Below are 22,762 nucleotides of genomic sequence, written 5' to 3' on the forward strand. Positions count from 1 at the left end.
GGCAGCATGCGCCTATAGTCCCAGCTACTCCGGAGGCTGAGGCAGGAGAATGGCGTGAACCCGGGAGGTGGAGATTGCAGTGAGCCGAGATCGTGCCACTGCACTCCAGCCTGGGCGACAGAGTGAGACTCCATCTCAAAAAAAAAAAAAAAAAAAAGAGATTTATCTAGTTCTTGGTACTGTACGTCTGTTCTCACATAGCGCAGAGGTAGAAATGAGCACTGCTCACTTGTCATCACAGATGGGGCATTTCTGACCGACTGTGGGGCTGATCACTGGGGTCTTCTCAAGGCAACTTGGGAGTACAAAGACATCATCTGGATCTATCCCAGATCACATTAAAAAGAGAGTTCTAAAAGTTAAAAGAAAAAATAAGAGGGATTTAAAAAGACATGCAGGCTCCCCAAATGGCCTAAAGGTATACCATGAACATGACATAATCATTACATCAGAATAGTAGAGACGTACACAAAACTACCATATTACACGTATTTGGTCCCCATTTGTATGTGTAGATTTAAAATTACATTATATTGAGGATACTGCTATACTCATAAACAATCTTTACCCGGACATACCAATGTGACATAGTCCTTACCATCAGGCCTAACTCTGAGGTTAGATGGAGGTAAATTCAGTCCTATCATAAGAGATAGACATAAACTAAAAAAAAAACTTTTAGACTAATATTTGTTAGGAAGCACCTGTATATTTACCACCCTTTAACCATGTGGGTTGTTGATTTCCAAAAATCATGAATATAAAGATGGCTACAGAACAGAGCAATATATCCACTATATATTTTCTTCTAGAAACAATTACACATTTGGCAATAAATCAAAATCATAAACTTAACAGGGCATGGTAACACTTTTTAGACTACATGAAGGACACAATCATTTTCTAAACTGATTTGGACATTTTGGATTGTAACTTGGCATAAAATAGCTAAATTAAAATGGGGAACTTTAAGTTATCCCTTTTGTTCATTTCTCTTTAACAATATTCTAAATTTTGAAAACATCTCATTCTTCTCAAGCATAACCATAAGAATCCTAAACCTTCCATAGTACAAGATTGTAAACTGGAAGCCAAACTCATTCTGGCTGTAACTATACGAGTAGGCCAATTTTAGAGCCCAAAGGGGGAAAAAAAAAAAAGTCAATACCTTTTAAATGAGAATGGACTGGTTTCCAGAGTCTATAGACAAGATTGTAAAGGCACTCTATCATTGTGGAACAGCAAATACTAAATTGAGCAGAGACTTAAATTGATACAAGTCTGGGTTTCCCCAGAATTGTTTTCTAAAAAGCCCACGAGGAGGCCAAATTCCTGTAAGTTCTACATATACATGCAATGTTAGACATACTTACGGGGCACTGGAGGCCCTCAGGTCAGAGGAACATGAAGGTGGAACAAGCTGTAGTACTCTTAGATATTTGGCCCTAAGCATCACACCTCCTGTCCCTTTTTCCTAAGAGGAGTGCTCTAAAGTGGTGAGTCTTTTATCGTGTATATGCATCCACATAGATACTGTCTCTCAGAGCAGCTAGGCTCAGTATTTCTGCTTAGCTTTGCGATTCCAAAGCTTTTTCGGAAACACCATAGTGGTTCTCAACACATTTTCTTCCAGTGCTACTCAAAAAGCAACAGGGTGCTAAAGGGTAATCAAGTGAACCATGTGATAATTAGGGATGCAATTTAAGTAATTCAAGTGTATTGTCCCAAATTTAATCAAGATGCTGCTGCTTTACAACAACAACAAAGTACACAAACCACGGTGGAAGGTTCTCCATATCGTATCACATCACCGTCTTAATGCTACAGGTCTGTGTTATTCATTGAACTAGCCAGTGGCTACTGAGCACTTGAAATGTGGCTAGAGCAAACTGAGATGTGCTCTAAGTGTGAAATCCACACCAGATTGCAAAGACTATGAAAAATAAAGAATACAAAACATTTCATGCATATTACTTATTTCTTTTTACTTTTTAACGTGGGTACTAGATAATTTAAAATCACTCACAAGGCTCACATACTGTTTCTATTGAACAAAAACTACCATAGATTTTATTTAAAAAGAAAACAAAAAAAATCAAGGGGGAAAAGCATTTGAAATACACAACATGGTTCTTGACTATATCTATGTTACTTAGGACAGGCCCAAAGACCATCCAAGGCCTCAAACTTACTGGTCATTAAAAATAGCTATAAAAATGCAAAGCCACCTGTACTGCACAAACCTTAATAGACTCCAGTGAATGGCATTCCTTTTAATGATGATGTCATCAAGTCCTCCAAAAACAAATACTTGGTAAAGGTGAAATGAAAATCAAGTCAATAAATTGATAAATAACTCAGTTTTCCAAATCCACCAAGGAATGTTCAAGAGGTCAGAGGTGTTAAAAACCATCAGAATACCTAGTTGACAGCTGAATATAAAATAAGGAGCTTTGACATTCAACTCCAATACTGACCTGAGATGAAACAGAAGAATAAGGCAGACAGTGCAATCTTGCATGCAGAGATTTTTATTGTGCTATTTAAGTCAAAATCCATGACATTCATTTGAAAGCCTCCACAGATGGGTACCATACACTCTGCCCACCATGCATAGGTAAGGACTCTTTCCCTGCTCAGTAAAAGAGGACTGGAATTGTTTTCTTCTCTTTTTATTTTTAACAGAATTGCCACCATAAGTGTTCCTAAGACAAAAAAAAATCATATTTGCCAAAGTCTTTCCAAAGCCACATTTATAAATAGGTCCTCACCCATAGATGTGATCCTGGAGTCATTTGCATACCTTGCTTGGGACTTACAGGACGCCCCTGGGAGTCCACTTACCAACACAGCTCCCATGCCCCACAGCAGGCATTGTGGAGGGGGGTATAAAAAGAGTACTTGGCATTAATGCCAATGGACTCCTATTTCTGGACATTGCCCAGGAGAAGACAATACGATCTAGAACTCTGCATCTGAAAAGCCTGTTCTAGACAGCAGGGAAGTACACCTTCATCCAAGGGAGTTCAGAGAGACAGCCCAGTGCAAGCCACTTGAAGTTAGGCTGACTTGCTTCCCATATTCAAGTCCAGAGGGCTCTCAGCAGGTGATCTGAAAGAAAGAGCTATAGAGTCCTACTGTGGCCACCAGAGGACTTAGCAAGGGCTGGGTGGAGGGCACTGCCCTCTAGAGGAGGCATGCATTATTACCAGTTTAGGATCTGTACTCTGTGCCATCGTATGTCAGATACATATGTATCTGGTGTCATCCCCTCACAAGGGGCAAAAACCACTCAGTCAAATTGAGTATGCTTTCAAAAAGTATACTAGAGATAAAATAATTTTTAAGAGACTTTTTTTTTAAACCATAGGATTTGAGTCACTTTAGCTTTGGCAGGGGTTTGAGACAACTATGCAGACTTTACATGGTAATCTGGCCCCAACATTCCTCAATGTGGCTCTCATGATCTTGACTGGGCTTACTCACATGCCTGGGGACTAGCTACCCGGCAGCCTATCTATGCTGAAAAAGGGTGTTGGACTAGTACACACATTCACACCTACCTCCATATTTTAAGTTTATTGTTTACAAAATGCTTTCGAAAGTATTACCTCACTAACCTAACAGTCTGAAAAGTGTTAGCATCTCCATTTACATATGCAGAAACTAAGGCCAAGAGGGTAAGTGGATCAGTTTCCTCTGAGGGGGCTCTGAGTGCCCACTGCCAATCCATCAGATGCCTACTGGAACCTAATGCTTCTGCCAGCCAACCACCACACCGGCTTAACTTACAAGTCATCCTTGCTCATCCCTCAACGTAAATTCTTCCAGCCATAGTCTCTTCAATTTTTCTCTTTATCTATTTTCCCAATGTGTGATAAATTGCAAAAAATGCCCCACTTCCCCACCCCTTCTTACATCCCTACCCTTTGCTATATAATTTTGTGACTTTGAAACTTAGCTATGTGACTTTCTTGGACAAATTAGATGTTAGCAAAAGTGACCTGACCCAAGCAGAAGACTGAAGAGCACTTAAGCAATTCTGCTTGCTTTCATTCTTGTCTCTGTCTTTACTATGATAAGGCCACATCCAGGCTAGTCCATTGGTCCCAGAAGAAAGATGAGATACACACAAAGCAGAGCCAAGTTACCCCAGCCAAAGCCAGTATAGATTAGCTGACAGCTAGGTAACCCCTAGACATGTATGTAAGTTCAACCAAGACCATTAGAGCCAGCTAGGCACCCCCCCACCCAATCTGACTCCAGAAACATGCACAATAAACTTATTATTGAATGCTCTCAAGGATTTATGGTTTCTGTGCAGCATTAATATGGCAAGGGACAACCAGAACTTACTGCAACACTCTACACACCTACCCAAAGTCTTCCCATTGTTACTCAGTTCTTTCGTTGAAAAATAAACTCCTCTCTTCTGAATGTGCCTTTCACTTCCCAGCCCTCTCTGGAACCCAGATCTCCTCTGAGGGTACTGTGTCTTCTGTGGCCCTTTCTCCTACACCCAACACACTCATTGCCAGGAGGCAGGGTTAACATCTTTCTCATGCCCCAGTGCAACTTCCAGATCACTGCCTTTTCACTCTCGAATAGTCATCCTGCTCTCCTGATGCTCAGACCATCTGGCTATACCATATACCATACTCTATCACTTCCTATTAATGTCAAGTACCAATCTCTTTATATTTTTAAAGACTGACAGCTGGTTGATGGTTATACTGTATTCCATGTCCTATTATCCAGGGTGACTTCTTCCCCTTAGCGTCTCAGTCCTGAAGTATTCCCAATGGCAATGATCTTCACCTTCATTCCATGTCTGCCACCTACTCCCATAGCCAGAACATAAAATTTGTCAGAACCTGAAAGTACTTCCAGAATAGTATATCTAAAATCCCACTCTTTGACCATAGCCCTCTCATTTTTCCAGCTGTCACTTCTTTAGTGCCACTATGTTTATTTTTCAGTCATTTATTCAAAGCCTGCCCTGTCCCAGGCACAATGCCAAGCACTGAAGAAATAGCAGTGAACAAGAAACAGTCTTTGCAGTGACAAATTCACATGATTCCCATCCTCAATAGATTCCTGGCATTGTCTGTAATTTTCTCCTTTGGATCTCTTTTCCATTCTCCATAAGATAATGTTTTTCAAAACACTATCTCCTTAAACTACTTACTTGGTCCCACGAAGTTCCCACAGATGACTTATGTCTTATACATCACAAAGAAAATTGAAGCTATCAGAAAGAAAATTGCCTCATACTTCTAAAATTTTCATGTATACACACTTGTTTCATCCTCCTTCCCAATTCTCAAAATCAAAGATGTATCTTGTTCAAAACTAATGCTTTCACCTGTGCTCTGGATCACATCTCCTGGCTTCTCTATTGTTTTCCCCTCTCCATTGGGTCATTAATACACAGTATTTATCTTCAGGTAGGGCTAGCTGCTCAAACAGATAAACCCTCAAGTCTCTCCCTTAACATATTCTTCTTGTTCACATAGAATTACACTGTGAGTATTTGGAAGGGAGCCATCCAAAGATGGTCCTCAGTTGTAGCCAACAGATGGGGAAAGAATGGAAGATCACCCAGGGAGGCAACGCTTAGAGGTGGCATACGTTACTTCACGTTACTTCTGCTTTCCTTATCAACTAGAACCCAGCCACCTGACCACACCTAACTCTGAGGGAGGCTGAGAAAGGTAGTCTAGCTGTGTGCCTAGGAAGAAGATGGAATGGGGTTTGGTGAATCCTACTAGACTTTGCCTCAGTAGTTAAGAAAAGGAGTTTTAAAGTCAGAAAGACCAGGGTTCAAATCTCAGGCCTGCAATTACTGGGTGGGTGGTGGTGAGCTGATCTTAGGATTTAGACAGATTAAGGGAGACAATAATAAGAACCTCCCAAGCTCAACAGGGTGGGAAATGTATCAGCTCCATGCCTTGGTAACTGGCTAGATACATGTTGCTAGTGCTCAAGAGTCAGAAAAAGTATACTGTTCACAGGCAAGCAGAACTATTTTTCATCTTTATATCTTCCATAAACAAGTAAAAGATATGGAAAATTCCAAAGGTGTCTGGTCTCTTCCAGAAAACAAAAAAGTAGGACAGACCTCTGCAAACTGCTTTCAAGAATTCATTGTAGAAACTCTCAAACCTTAGTTGTATATTAAAAATCATCTGGGGAGCTTTAAAAAATCCTGATTCCTGGGTCACACCCCAAACCAATTAAATTAGATTATCTGGGGGTGAAACCCAGGCATGAATATTCCTTAAACCCCAGGTGATACCAATGTACTGTCAAGGTTGAGAACTACCACCTTAGAGGATTGAACGTTCAATATTGTATTTTTGCTTTCTAATTCAAGGGAGCAAGATACAGAAAGATTAAATACACTATTTATAATTGGGCAAGACAATTCTGCCTTGATTATTTGTTTCTTCTTGACTTAAACCTTTAGGCTCTAGTTACTATTTCTAGGCAATGTTTCTTAGCTCAGAGAACATTAATAACTAAAACCTATTTCTTCAGTGACCCGTAAGGTTACTGAGCACAGCTAACCTTACTAAGAGAAGTCAACATTCATTAGTCAAAAAACAGAGAAGTCTCTCAACTGTTAACATAAATAATTTAACAACCTAAAAATAAATACAATAATTGTCCTTCCATAGTACCTTTCATCACGAACCTGGTTTTCAGGGTCTCAACAGACGTGTGTGGTCAGAACCAATCTGGCAGCAACATTTCCTCCAGCCGGTAGGCATAATACAGCTTTACAGTGTGAAGCTTTAAATAACAACATTTTGATGGCTGATGGGGCGGGGGTCATAGCTTACTAGGTAGATAACAGAAATGCTGAAAGGCAAATTATGTCTAATATATTATTTGGTTGTGCCTCTTGCCTGGAGCCAGCCTAGGCTATCCATCTTTATAAATGACTACACTGTATGGCTCTGAAACAAATGAAAACAAAACAAAACAAAAAACACTCAAAAGTTCTCAGAGTTATTTGCCAAGATAATAAGAATCCATGCATCCCAAGTGTGACCTTCGGTCTGTTTCCTCATCCTTAAAATAAGCACAGTGGATGAAAATGTGGGTTGTGTTTCAGTTCTAACACTGAGATACACTTATTTCTCCTCCTTGTGACTCTACCAAAGGCACTGGGGAGTGTGGGAGGGTCCATGGAGAAGTATCTAGAGCATAATTTAGGAAATAAAAAAGTGGGGGCTTCAGGAAGGGTGCAGCTGTGGGCAGAACTGGTTTTTGTTTTGTTTCAAGGAAAGAAAAATCTGTTCAGTTTGAGGGCATATTGAGTTTGGGATATCAATATAGAGATGGCCATGGAAAATGAGTCCAGATTTCAGGAGAAAGTCAGAGTTTTCAGGATTGAGCTATTAGGTTGGTGCGAAAGTTAGTGAGGTTCTTGCCGTTACTTTAATGTCATGAGATGGCATGAGGTCACCAAACGAGTATAGAGGAAAGAGCCACAGACTGAGACCTGGAACCCACCCTGCATTAAGGGACTAGGGAGAGAGTAAGAACTAGTAAAGGAGGCTGAGAAAGAGCAACCAGTGAGATAGAAGGATAGCCAAGAGAAGGAGGTGCTTTGGAAGCCAGGTGGAGAGAAACTCCCAGAACGCACAGTGAGCTTTCAACTTCTCAGTGATTGAAGTTTAATCCTCTTCATGATTATTGGGGGCAATGGGAGCTGAGTTCCAGGAAGGTCTTTGATCGTACTACATGGCATTAGCTTCAGTGCTTGCCCTGTCATTCAAAAAGAAAGCCAAATTTCTCAGAAACCAAAGGGTCTGCTAGTAATGCTTACAAATAGGAGTAAATAAAACTGACAATGATCACACTTCGGTGTTAACAAAGTGCTGCCTCACATGGGCTCTCCTCGGATCTCCACAACTTCCCTGTGAGATGAGAAGGGTTAGCTTCAACTGTACAAAACAACAAACTACAAATCAATCAAGATTTAAGACCAACCATCTAGATTGTAGAAAAGCCATAGAACTTAGGTCTTCTGACCTCAAATCTTCGGTTCCATCTTCCATACCATATTACTTGTTATGTAAATGAGGAGAAACCCAGCTTCTTATTCTCTTCAGTGAGCAAGGCTATCCCAAACAAAGAGAAATACGCACACAACTAATATTTGCATATTATTTTGCAGATCACGCTAGCATGTGATCAACATCAGAAAAATAGGGGAAAGAACCAAGTCTGAACTAAACAAGTTATAGAAACCAAGATTAAAGACAGGCATGAGAACTAGGACTGCTTTTCTTTGCCTCACCATGGGCTCACTTAACATTCTACTGAAGGTAAATTGCCAACATGGTACTCAATCCCTCCACCTTCCCAAGTAGGACCCAATTCTGAACTAATGCAAGATACGGCATACCAGTCAGAATCCTAACTAAAGTTACAGCTTCTTTTTTTCTTTTTCTTTAAAGACAGGGTCTCACTCTGTGGCCCAACCTTGAGTGCAGTGGTGCAATCACAGCTTACTGCAGCTCAGAACTCCTGGGCTCAAGCAATCCTCCCAACTCACCCATCCAAGTAACTGGGATTGCAGGCACATGCTGCCATGCCCTGCTACTTTTAAAAAGCTTTTATAGAGACAGGGGTCTCACTATGTTGCCCAGACTGTCTCAAATTCCTGACTTCAAGCTACCTTCCTGCCTTGGCCTCCCAAAGGCATGAGCCACTGCACCTGGCCCAAAGTTACAGCTTCTTATTTAGAGCCAAGGATATTCAGTTATTCTGAGCCTTTCAGTCCCAGTCAAATCAAAGAAAGCATCGATCCTAGAACTAAGCATGAAACATTTCAAGTTATTTTAACTAACTAACTTCAGGACCAATCACAAATATACTGTGGGGTCTGGCCAAGGCGTGGCAACTTGAAATTTTTCTGACTCACTTCAGGGATCCAGAAGCAGAGTACTACATTAAATCAGTAGTTTTTGCCTTTATAAATTAGTTTAGATATTTGTGGATTATTAGTCATAAAAAGTCAAATGGTAGATTGTAAATGCAAAAGTTACTTACATACAGCATACCCTGGATTAAAATTCTGCATCTGCATCTGTTTCTGAAGTCAGCCTCACTAGAGAAAGTAATTATAGTACATCAGCAAAACTAAGTGGGACAGGTCACCACAATCACATCAGTTTGGATGCTATGTTTCTGAAATGCAAGTGATAGCAATTATTCCCTCTTTCTGATCAGGAAGCCAGTGCATTTTTATTTATTTATTTCTGAAAGATCACAAATGAATGTAATACAAAATTTAAAAGATACAAAGGGATATATGGTAAAAAAAAAAAAATCTTCTTAGGGAAAAGAATGGGAAAATATGCTTAAATTAGGAAAATCTGAATAGCTTCATTTTTGGTTTGGAGCACATACTTCCTTATTTTTCTTTATTTCACTCCCAAATGTAAGTTTATAAAACTTCTGTATTTATTACTATCTGCAACCCCAAAATAAGATGATTTGTACAATACAGGAGAGCCCCTAATCATAAAAATTCATTCTTAAGTTATATACAATTTTACAGTTTTGTCAGAGTATGCTCTGTGTTGGCAACCCATGAACACAAAACCGAGAATGTCAATACTGTGGATGTCACAGAGCTGCTCAGATTTTCAATCTAATTTAGGAATGAAGGGTTATGAATCTAAAATGACAATATGTCCTGCCTGCTAAACAAGCTCCTATCCTCCATACAACTATCAGCCCCCTTAAGGCTTCTGTGATTAAAATAAGCAGCAAAGCATCATTTAGAGACAATGCAAAGGCCTTTCCTGTAGCTCTTGAGAGAGACTCAAGACTGAGCCATGCCTTAGCTAATAAACACTGATAACCTATGCCATTTCAGGTGCCATTTGGAGTCTAAACAAGGTGAGAGCATGAACAATATCACCTGCAAAGAACACTTGCTGTGCTCTTTTAAGCAGCACCAAGTACTCAAAGAAGAGTGAATGCAACAAGGGCAGCATCCCAAATTCCATAGCAGGGCAGACTCCGATGCTATGGGGGCCCCGGTGTGAGTGGGGCCCAAACAGCTGGCGTGGCTGCTGCCTCCCAGTCAAGCAGGAGGCCTGAGATATCCCAGGGGCAGCAGTGGCCACCACCTGGACACTCTTATCACTTAGGCTCTTGAGGCTAGCAAAAATAGTACATTTCTTGGCTGTCTGAGATTTTTCAGTGCATGGTAACTTGCCATTTCCAGCAACATTGGCAGGTCCTAAGACATGAGCTCAGGACAAAGACAAGATAGGGATGAAATCCTTAGCAAGACACAGGTGCCAAAGTGCAATGTCTTCAAAGACACAGCTTCACCGCCAAGAAGAAAAGCCATCCAGCTTCCACTATAACACAACTACTTTGTTCCACAGTCTGTGCCACCCGGATGCCTCCCCACCACCCACAGAGAGACCACCAACTCCCAATCCTATACAGTCAGGATCTGTGCCCATTGTCCAATGAAGCCCCTAAATCTAACACAGCATCTCACAGAGAATCAGATGAAGGAAAATGTCTGCCCTGTAAACTGCTGAACTCACTGAGCAAAGGAATTAACATGAAGATTCTCCTAGCTAGTATGAAATGGTACCACTCTCAAGGTAGCTCAGCGACTAGCTGAGAAGCCAGATGGTTTGAGTAAAAGATTTGTGGAGGAATGAACCTTCCTTACTCTCCCACTCTCTCTCAGACACAAAAGTTCCCGCTGGAAAGCAAATCAGAGGGGAAATTATGCCGCATGCACCCTGACTTGACAGTAACTTCCAAATACACGCTATCAAGAACACCCACCCAACCATCTGTCTGTCTGTGATCCCTTTGCTTATTCGGAATACACAGAGAAAAAGCCCAATAAAAAGGAAGTCATCTGGCTGACAGTCTGGGGGCTTTCTGAACTTCCCCATCCTCCGGAAATGCACAAGCCAGGTCTGCTGTTCTATCCAGAGAGGAACAGCATTTGATGGAGATGAATAGTGGCTGACAGTTAAAGATCAGTAAGAAAGTAAATGTATAATGGATTGTGAACTTAACGAGTTCTGACTTCCCTAACATGCTCACTGAAGTCTCTGTACTCCTGATGATTTAGAATTCAAGCTTCCTGTTCTAGTCTGTACCGCCCTATGGTCCTTCCCAGTGATGGCCTGATTCCCTCCATCTTCCTTCCTCCACCTTCCTGAGGTTCACTGCACCAACAACTTCCAAGGTTCATTCTTCCTCCATTACAAACACCTTCCTTAATCTGCCCAAAATATTTTTAAATCGTCGTATGGCTTAAGTCTCCATCATTTTGTCCTTCTGACATGAACAGACAAATAGTAAAAATGTAAAATGAGGCTATTTTTCCCATTAGTCAATCTTTCCCTGTCCCTTCCAATCCCCACAACAAAGAAAACTATCGCCCATCTGATCAAATGGATGGGTAAGCCTCACAAGATGAGGGCTGATTTCCCTAAATCAGAAGAGAGGCTCAGAGCAGAAGGAGTATTCTAAATAAAGAGAGCAGCATACAAATAATGAACCAGTGTTGCTCAAAGTGTGGCATGAAGTCTTCCTGCTTGACCAAAGCTTTGGTCAAGGTACCACTCTCAAGGTAGCTCAAAATGCAGATTTCTGAATACAACATGAGACCTACCGAACCAGTCTTTCCAGGGTGCATAAAATGCAAAACTCTGTGTTGCCTGTAGAGCACATCCCTCTAGGTTATCAGGTTCTAAGCTCTCACTGCTTTTGAGGTATTTTGCAACTTCGTAAGTTGTAGGCAACTGGAAGATATTAAAAACTCTGTCATTGTCTGGTTTTGCCTGACGTCCCTCCCCGTTTAGGGGAAAAAACTAGTTTTGCTTCCATTTGCAATTCTATTCCTTTACTCAACATAAATTTGTGCTTTTTGACTTTTTCCCTTTGAACTGCTTATAACTTCTGCCAGGTTCCCTCACGTGAGTAAAATGAAATCTTTAAAACATGTTCATCCTTATCTGTATGAAAGTAATGATTTTGCCTTTTCTGAATATTATCTTTTAACAGAGGTAGGCCCAGGAATCTCTATTTGCAAAAGATGATTCTTCAGCACAGGAAAGTGGGAAAATCAGCACTCTCTGGCCGAATGCAACCAGCCAGGCTCTTTGTAGATCAAGTTTTCTTGGAATACAGCCACGGATACTGTGGCTGCTTTCGAGCTGCAGTGGAGTAGTTGTGACAGAGACCCTGTGCCCTGCAAAACCTAAAATACTATCTTGTCCTTTAAAGACAAATTCTGCCAACCCCTGCTTTACTGGAATAGCTTTCAAAGTTGATATTTATCAAGGAAATCTTTTAGTCACTGCAAGGCAATTGTGGATAAGCTGGCCATGCCACGGAAAGCTCAGTGGAAATACTGACGCTGAGTATGGTACCAGCACTCAAAGGTGAGAGGAGGTTCACAGGGGCTCAGGGAAATTGCAAAGTGGCTCTGAGGAAAAATACATTTTGTGTAGCAAGAATAGCCCACCTCAGTAAGCTATGGAAAGTGCTTCATACATTCATTCAGCAAGCACTTATGGAGAATCTACCGCCACCTATAGCAGGCAATGGGTACTCCATAGATCAAGCTTGTCCAACCCACCTTATCTTGTGGTTGTTCTGTTTTGTTTTTAGGCTTTTAGCAGCCTGAAGCCATGGTTTTTGAGTTTTTGTCTTTAGTGATGAGTGGAAAAGAGGGATGAGGAAGGGGCTTTGCTGGCCAACCAGAAACAAAAACTAAGAATCCATGACTGTATTCTTGCCCTTGGACACCCCTGCCGTAGATGAATGAGGCAGGAACTCTGCCCTGCAGATGACCACGATTCAGGTCATCATTATCAACCACCCCTGTGTAGTGGATAAGGTATAGCCGTTGAGAGAGAGGCTCTGGAGACAGTCTTTGTGGGTTTAAAGCCCAGCTCCACCACTTACTAGCTGTATAACCTTGGGCACACTCTCTGTGCCTCAGTTTTCTCATCTGTAAAGTGGAGATATTAATATAGTACCTACCTTAGAGAGTTGTTGTGAGGCTTTGGTGAGTTAATACACGTAAAACTCTTAGAACAGAAGCTAACAAGTACTAAACGCTGTCAATTAGGGCTATGACTATAATCAGAACCTGCAATTACACGCCACTTGCTGCAGTAGGTCTCTAATGTACATTCCCTCTAAACCTTATAAGAGCTACGCAAGCTGCAAATTATCCCCATTTAATGGTGCAGAAACAGGCCCAGAGAGGTCAATGACTTTTCCAAGAATGCAAGGTAGAGATAGGATTGAAACCTAGATCTGACTCTGAAGTCCAGTTTTCTTTCCCATCATTTTCCCTTGTGCAAGGTTGTCTAGAGTAATGGTGACCTCAAAATCACAGGTCTGCCTTCACGAGGTCTTCTACATTTCTTATGGGATTCAAAATCTGGCTTTGGAATAGCAGATTTTTCTACTATGAGACACCTAAATATTTCTCTTTAGGCAAGAATGGAAGAAATGATATCCTTATGATGAAAAAGTGTTAAAAATAAAATATTTTAACACTTTAAGCATTTTATTTCTCTCAAAATACTCATGGGATATGTTACTCATCATTTTCTTCTCTAGGTAAAAGGTCTAGTTAAATTTGAAAACCAATATAGTAATGCAGTGTATGGAGTGTCCTTATAATGTTCTTTAAAAAAAAAAAAATCTTGAGAGGACATTAAAAGGCCCTGAATGTGCATTTTAAAGGAGCTGCAAGTGGTCCAGTGCTCTTTCAATCCCTTTAAATGAAAAGGGTTCTCTCTGTAGAAATTAAAAATAATTTGACTTGAGACACTGTATGAAAATGGAACCCCAGCTCATTTCAGGTTTCATAGGCAGAGGCAGGCTGATATTACTTTGCATTGGGGAAAAAAAGCTTATTTTCAGCTATGTGTAAGTATTTTATATTACATTCTTGTAGGAGAAGCTATAGTTACAGAAAAGAATATAAACAGAATCTTGTACTTAACTAAGCAACCATGCTTAGAAAGCTCACTGAAGCTGAAACATGTTATAAAAATAACACCCCTCAACACTCGAGAGTAAAAAAGATTTCATTGTTTAGCAATATTTCTAATACTCTAATATTCAAATCCACCCAGCCCATACTTAAGGCTATAGGCAATTCTTTAATGCTGAAAACAAAGTTTTTGATACATAATTTGGTCTGAACAATTTGGTTTGACAAAGGTTTACCAAAAAAAAGAATAATTAAATTTGTAAAGACTCTACAGCTCCCATTGATGGCTGGGCTGTATCCATTTTGCAAATCAATGGCTTCATACTGTTGCAAAAAAAGCAAAGCTCTCAATAGGGAAATGTGGTGCTGGTGCTCATGACACTGAATGGGTAATGAGTTACCTAGCCTTGTGGCCATATAGAAAATAAGTCCTTCATTACTGCACAATATCACCCATAAGACACACATTCTACTGGGTGGGCCAGAAAACCATGCATTCTTTGTTCTCCAGATAGACGGCACAACGGTGCCCATGAATGACCTTCAGCCACACACCAAGCTAGCGGGGAGGCGGGAGTCCCTGCAGCTGGGGAAAGCAGGTGCTTCTCATGCTTTGTGGGTGCCCCATTCACTTTGTAAAAGCCCAATCAAGGTTACACAACTCAAAACATGTCAGAATAGTTTTCTCCTTCAAAGTCCAGTTAACTCATAGAGATCTTGATTGGATTCACAGGCATTATTTCAACTCAGCCCCTGGTGGACGGGAAGAACTGGACTGGGTAAAAACTTTCACAGGGTTTCAAAACCCAAATCTTGGACTGCATTCAGATCCCAGCACTGCCACTTTTTAGCAGTGACCTTGGATGCACTGCTTACTCTGAGTTTCAACTTGTCTTTTGTAAACTAAGGATAATATCCATTCCTACTTGCATCTCTACACATGAAAAGAACTCAACAACAGTACCTGGCACAAAGGTGTTCCATAAATGCTCAGAAGCCTTGGGCTTCGAATAGTCAAAAACGTCCCGGATTCAATAATGTAAAAAAGAAACAACAGTTCTGCCTTTCGGGTTAAGTCAGTGGAAATACATACATCTAATTTCACTCTCTTGAAACACCATAAAAACCACATAAAGGGATTGTTTTTTAAAAGACAAACTCAGGAAAACAGGAGATGGGACAAATAGGAACAACATTTTGGAAGCTCCAAAGCAGACAGATGAGTAGGTAACCAACTCAGCAGGCAAGGGAAAAAGATAAAAACAAAACAAAAAACCTCAAACTAGCAGTGAGCAAAGCTGAAAATGGGCACAAGGCTTCTCTGGAACTGGGGGACAAGGGGGTCTCAAACGTGCAGAGGCTGGAAAGGAAGGCGTCTGAGAAACTGTTACGTCTAGCTCCCCTTTCCATTCCACAGAGGGACTGCACTTTCCCCAGCCAGGAAAATATCCAGAGGATTATTTCCTAAAAAGGGTAAAACACAGGGTACCTATCCTGGGAGGCATAGTCGGGTCATGAGTATTCTAATGAAAATAGGGTCATTAAGTGACCAGATACACGCTGAACCCTGAATGCAGAGAGACTACCCTCAAGTCTTCTTTCCCCAAGAAGCTCCCACACGAAACACTAGACCTACCCTTCCTGCAGGAGACTTCAAGGCTTCTCTAGGGCATCTAATGACCCAAGGTGAAAGACCTAAAGATATTGTCATAGGCATTTCCCAACAAATGCCCAACCCAGGTCACTCTATAGTGAAAAAAAATTCAACAAGCTCCACCAACCTGCTTAGCTTCGCAGCAGCTTTCTAGTTCCCAAGAAACCAAGGATTACCAGACATCTGAGAAAAGCCTCTACCAAGGAAGACAGATCAAAATAAGCAAACAAAAGAGCACTGGGAACAGAGACTATACACCTAGGAGAAACATTAAGCAAATATATATCAATGATATCCTTGGAGACCTAAGATACTACGTCCATAAAATTAAAAAATGATTTTTTAACCCAGAAAATTAAAGAACTGAAACAAACATTTTTGGAATTGAAAATTATTATGAGAAATCAAAAATAAGAAGATATTACCCCCAAATTAGAGCAAATACGAAGAGATGAAAAATAGGAGAAAACAGAAAATCAGATAACTGTTACGGAGATTCCAGCTCCTGAGTGTTAGTTGCAGAATGAAAAGAAAAATGGAGAATAAATGTTTCAAAAATAATTTCCCAAAACTGAAGAATTGAGGTGTCAGAATGAAATGGCACATAGTATGTCATACAATGCCCAGCATAGTGGATGAAAACAAACCCATGTCACGGCCCATTAGTGTGACATTTCAGATACCTGGGGACAAAAAGACTTTATAAACTTGTAGAGAGAAAAAGAAATCAGGTCCTAAGTATCCTATCAGGAATCAGAATGGCTTCATACTTCTCTACAGCCATAGTAGAAATAGAAGACAACAGATCAATGTATTAATTTTCCTTTAGAGCTTTGAATTCTACTCCCAAACTCCCATGAAGTATGATAGTAAAATAGACATTTTCAGGTATGCAAGGCCTTGAAAAATTTACCTCCCTTGTACCCTTTCTCACAAAGTTACTGGAAGTGCTCCACTAAAACCAGCAAGCAAAACAGAAGATATAAAAAGAAAAGAAGCTCTAACTCAGGAGAGAGGCCAAGGGAAGCTCCGGATGACAGCTGTGTACTAAAAGAAGACAACCAGTCCAGATTGGTGCAATGTGACTCAAGAGAGGGGCACACTGAGAACTTTCATCGCAAGACGCCTGCTGCCGTTAAACCTGCCGTTAAAACAATGATGGGGTGAGCTGGATGCAGCTTCTTCTGTTTTGCTCTTCCTGGCATGGGCTGAGGAGATTCCTGCTCTTCTCCACTGCCTGAACCAGCAAAGGACTCATTTCACTCCAAGGCAGCCTTCTGAGAACTGGAGGCAGGCATCAAAGAGCTGGAGAGCAGGAAACGCAGAGCAGCCTGTGCCCTCACCACACTCCTGCTAGGCGCCCAGTACCAGTCCCACACTACAGTGTTGTCAAATGTCCTGCCTATCAGGAGCCCCATTTTTCCTCAGATTCACTCATGGCCTTGCCCACCAACTTCCCCACAATAAGCTGTGAAAGCAGAAGCCAGATTTCTCCCAGAGACCTGGTGGGCTTACCTTCTCTTGGGACTTTCATCAAACAAAACCAATGTCTCTCTTTCCTTGCACAGCTGGGTTTGTATTTGCTGCTTGGTTTTCAAAACCATACAATATATTGTTTAGGGATACATACAGAACTCTGGCTGCTAAAAAGGTAAGGAAGAAAACGAGTGACAAGTCAGGGGAGTGCTTATCTCCGGAGGTTATGCTACTGGGAAAGGGAACAGAGGAAGGGTCTTTAGGGAGCTATTTTCCCATTTCTTAAACTGGGGGTGTGGGCCCATGAGTATTTTAAAATCATTCTTTATATTGTACCCATATCTACTAAACATTCTTTTGTATTTACAATACATTTTGCAATTTACAAGATGATTTGGGTCACAGATTATGTTACAAAGAGTACAAGAATCTATACCATTTGTCTCTATTGTTCCCCATAACAGCAGTGGACAGCGTCTGTTCCCACCATCATGATCCTTTAATATGGCCCAAGACAGCAGTCACAGAAAAGCAATTCTAGAAGACACTTCATAGCAGGAACAAATGGAAACAAGACCCTCTGTAATTACCTTTCATATACAGCCTTGAGAAATGCCCTAATGCTCCTCAACTAGTGGGGATTCCTGCAAGCTCACAGGCTTCTGAGAGAAACTGAAGGGTCTAGCCAAAAGAGATTGTTCTCACCATTTCCCCAATGTGACTGAGTCTTGTTCGAACAAACTGGCAATTCCAAAATAAATACCCCAGACAACAGGTTCACTTTCCCAGCATGATTCAGATGAAGCAGCAGAAATGTTTATGGTTAACTACTGACCCATGTTTGGTCGATTTCCTTAAACACTATGTATGGTATGCGCATACCACCATGACTAAAAGTCACTTTTCTTGAAAGGCATCTTGCTATTCAATTTCACGAAGCTGCTCCAACAGAAAAACTCTTTCGAAATTCTCATGTGCTGAATATTTTCCTTCCGTGTCTAGTCAAAAAAAGAAAGAAGTCACTCTACAGCATTCACAGAGGACTGAAGATGCTGCAGCCCAAGTCTCATGCTGTTTAGCCATCTGGCTGACACACGGCCTGTCTTCCCTATCCACCGATTTTCTCTTACCTCTTTCGGACTTCAACTCAAAATTCAGATGCAGACAATTGAAAGCAACTGGGCACTGATTTGAGTAAGAGCATTATATTCCACTCACCTGACTAATAAACTGAAACAGCTGGCTATGTTACATGAACACCAATGGATTTATACTTTGACTTTTCTAAAATATCACTGGAAACGGCATCTTCAGAAAGAACAATTTTTCTCAGACTTAAATTGCCTCCACTTGAAGAAGACTGCTCCATTGTGAATAGGCTCACCTCTTAGAAGACTCAGTGAAGTGTTCTCAAGACATGGCCGCAGTACTTTTTCCTCAGATGTTTCTGATAAAGTATTGGCCATCGATAATGACTCTTCTCCCCAGATTAGAGCTTCTCAACCGTGGCTGCACACTGGAATCACCTGGGGAGCTTTAAAAACTACTGGTGCTTGGGTCCCACCTTCCAAGAATGATTTACTAGGTCAGGGATGTGGTCTGGGTTGAGTTTGGAAAGCTCCCCCAGGTGATTTTAATGCACAGTCAAAGGTAAGAACTATGGTCTATTAGAGAATAATAGTGACCAGTTTCCTCCTGTCAAAAATATAAGCTAACATTTCCTAAAAACCATCACTGCTGTAACAGTGTTTATGTTTATATATGCCATGCAGCACAGCTAAGTAATTAAGAGCACAGAATCTTGAGTTAGGCTACCTGGGTTTGACTGCTGGCTTTGCCACTCACTGGCTGAGTGATCCTGAACAACTTATATAACTGCTCTGTGCCTCAGTTTCCTTATCTGTGAAATGGGCTAATATGAGTACCCATAGCTCACAAAATGGTGGGTAATTAATTAGTTGATATTTATAGAATGCTGAAAACAATGGATATGACACAGAACATGCCTCAGTAATGTTTGTTGGATAAATTGTCAAGCCAGTTTCTGTCAAGAACCCCAAATAATACAGAATCACATACAACTTTCTTTGGAATGCCAATCACACATTTTTATAATGGAACTTTATCCAGCTCTGGCCAAAGGGGCATTCTTGAGGGCCAAGAGGGAAATTTAACATAACCTAGCGACATTCTTTATTGCTGGGTCCAATCCTTTTTCCATCATTTCAGACATCCATGTCATTGTTAATAATCTGGTGTGAAATCTGAGCACTATATTTGCAGGAATTGGCAAGAACAGCTTTAGAATTCCAAGTTTTTTATTTTCAAATGAGTATGTAACTGTCTCACCTAGAAGATAAAGGAATATTTTTTTCCAAGAGTTCTCTGTAGCCTTGTAGGAGATAGAGGACCTTGGATTTTTCTTACTTTAATTACATATATATAATTATATAATTATATAAAATTATATAAATATATATAAATTATATAAATATATAATTATATAAAAATATATATATATGCTGTATGCCAAGCACCATGCACAGAAATTTATTGATTCAAAAAATATTTAAAACAGGAGATCAAAACTGAATGCAGTCCTGAACTGTGAAAACAGACACTTGGCTGCACAAGCTTTACAACTACACAGATAAATATGAAATAGTATTTGAGGAAAAATAGTTTCATACATGTAGCTCCTAAACACAGAGGAAGCCTGATGGTGAACATTTCAGAGTCTCTCTATCTTCCACTAATAATAGAACCGATTTCTTATCAAGGCAGTGCAAAAATGCTGCAGAAAGCTTGTGTGAAGAGAGACAGCTCCAAATCATATTCCGCAACACCACTTCAAATACATTCAGCTTGCTAATGCTTTCATTCAAAAACCAACACTTACATTCTCTAATGTCATGAAATCGCTTCTTAAAAATAATGAAAGCTCATTTTGAAACATGCAGATTACTCATCAGACACTGCTGAGAGAGTGTGTAAACAGGCTTATTTCTACAGGGCAATTTGGTACTATGTATTAAAAGCATTTACAGTGTTTATCCTCTAACACGGATTTATCCTTAGGAAGTAATGAACACTCATGTGAAAAATGTACGTGCAAGCCAGGTCATCATAACACTGCTTAATAGCAAAAAAGAGCACTGATTACTTAGAGGGTGGTATATTCATACAACGGGGTCCTGTGGCATAGCAAAATATTGAGTGAAATGGGAAAATATCTGCGATAATGTTATCAGGAAAAGGTGGTTAAGTTATTTGGATAGCAGGACTCCATTTTTGTGGAAAATAAGGATATTAATCACTGAAAAAATGTATGGAATGATGCACAGCAAAATGTTAAAGGAAGTTATCTTTGATTAATGGGATTGTGGGAAATTTTCTTTCAGGCAGTAATTTTTAATTATTCAATTATGTATGGCTGGCACAATAAAATAGCTAAAATTTTCAAAATAAAATGTAATAAAGATATATTAAATAATACTATATATATAAAATGAGGAAGGGGAACAGACCACTTTTCAACTTTCCCACATTTTTCAAGAGTTGTCTAAAATAAGTTCAGTAATGGCACCAAGGAAAGTTAACACATAGTTCTTATCCACTAAGAAATGGCCAGAAAACAAAGGCAGCGGAACTGAACATTTTAAAACCAAATACTGTCCTCTGAAGTGAGGGCTACCCATATTGGATTGGAGTCAGCAGTCAAGTGTTTTAAAACCTTAGGTTCTCAAGACCCTAACTTTGGTATATGCTAACAGTTCAGTCTCACTTTTTTTTTCTTTCAAAAAAATATATATATATATATTTTTTTGGCGGGGGGGGGGGGGTGCTTTCTGGTAAAAACCGGAAAGCCTGCTAGACAAATTCTAAAAGAGCTGTAACACTACTTTTTTTTTTTTTTAATCTTTAAACAGCATCTCAAGAACTCTTCTGGAAGTGTGAATTGCCCAAAGGAAACAGATGTTTAAAGGAACTGAAAGCTTAAGTGTCCCCAATTTACTTCGACTTATTTCTTACAACACTCCCACCTCCCTCCCCTCTGCTTTATTTCTCCAGTTCCCCCATATTTCCTAAAGGCTGGGGTCCTTCCCTACCAGGGACCACGCTAAATCAGGAAAGATTCAAGGGAATCTAGGCTTTGGGGGTGCCCGGGAAACAGAAAGATAGCTTTGAAGCCATTCAATACTCATTTGGTAATCTTAATTCGAACTCAGAATTGGTTCTTCTCTTTCCCACCATTTTTTTTTTTTTTTTCCCTCAAGGCTAAAACTAGACCAGAGAGCAGTCTTTTTGCACACACTAAACATAGCCATGTTTTGGTTTCTGCAGGATCAGGAAGAAGGTGAGTCCTGAAAATGGTTGGGCAAGTTCAATCGTCAGTGCTCACCTCTGGTCTCACACAGATGCCTCTGATGTCAGAATATGAAATCACAGACTTACAGAAAATTAGAGTTGAAAGTGGCTTTCTAAATATGATAGATGAATGCTACGAAAAGTGTGCCTACTGGTCTAGCAGCAGCAGTACTGCTTGGGTGCTTGTTAGAATTGCAGACGCTCCAGTCCCACCACAGGTTCACTCAATTAGCAGCTCTGAGTGTGGGGTCTGGGGTACCTGCATGTTTACTAGCTCTCCAGGTGCTTGAGGCTCACCTAAGTGAAAACTACTATTATAGAGTAAGAAGCTGAAGCACAGTGAGAGTATCATAGAGTGTCATTTGTCTTCACGAAACGAGAGAGAGGGGAAAAAAAGCAGTGAGACATCTAAATAAAGCTACACTGTTTTTCTGTTTCAAGATCTGCAATGCTGTACCCGCAGGTCTCTGGATTATCTTTCATTCCTAGTTGTCTTTTCGTTTTTACATCACTTCCCTTGGAGAAAGTGTGGCAACCATTACAGAGCAGCCCAATGCAGTCTCTGGAGCATGAAGGAGCGTTTAATTCAAACTCTTTTTACAAATCACTAGATTAATGAAATTCATCATACATGCGAGTTCTGGGGTATCGACTGCATGCAAATCATATCTAACAAGCTAAGCGCAGACTTCTAAAGTAGTTCCCAGAAAATCAGAGCAGCAAATGCTAGAATAGGAACGTGACTATACATTAATGTAAAAGAAGAACTGGAGTCCCTTATCTTATTTTCTCAGGCTGTCCTTCTCCACATCCACACCATGACTCAGAGAGGAGCTCTGAAATGTAGGGAGTTCTAGTTCGCAAAAAAATTTACGTTTCCAAAAGATCATTTCTAAATCCTTTGTTTGAAAGCTGGACACATTTCCTCATTAAACAATGTTATAAGTGGTCTTAAATGTCCAATCAAAATAGATTTATAATAAAATTGGCATTATAAAAAATCTAATCATTTAAAAATACTTACACTGGAAAAAAAGTTCAAGCTCCAATTTATGTGCAACTTCACAAAGGGGGCCCCATTAGGTATGGGAGTCACAACAGTAGCTTCTGGTGATGCAGAAATGCTGGGGGTGGATGTCTGGTGTTGCATTCATCACTTCCAGGTTGTAAATCACCAATATTATGGACTTAGGATTCAGGATCCCAAGACGAAAGATCAATTTACTACATCAGCTACTATCCTA

General features: G+C 40.3%; 1 protein-coding gene and 1 non-coding gene across 2 annotated transcripts in view; both read right to left on the reverse strand.

Annotated features, from left to right (window-relative positions):
* The window catches only part of LOC105499794 (tetraspanin 7), a 119,107-nt gene that overhangs the window by 53,787 nt on the left and 42,558 nt on the right, over positions 1-22,762 (reverse strand). The gene's annotated exons all lie outside the window — the stretch shown is intronic.
* LOC112423565 (U7 small nuclear RNA) lies at positions 20,990-21,051 on the reverse strand. Its single transcript, XR_003014038.1, has one exon. It is a non-coding gene; the product is annotated as a U7 small nuclear RNA (small nuclear RNA).

The sequence above is a fragment of the Macaca nemestrina genome, chromosome X, assembly GCF_043159975.1.
Source record: "Macaca nemestrina isolate mMacNem1 chromosome X, mMacNem.hap1, whole genome shotgun sequence".
In the NCBI taxonomy this organism is placed as follows: domain Eukaryota; kingdom Metazoa; phylum Chordata; class Mammalia; order Primates; family Cercopithecidae; genus Macaca; species Macaca nemestrina.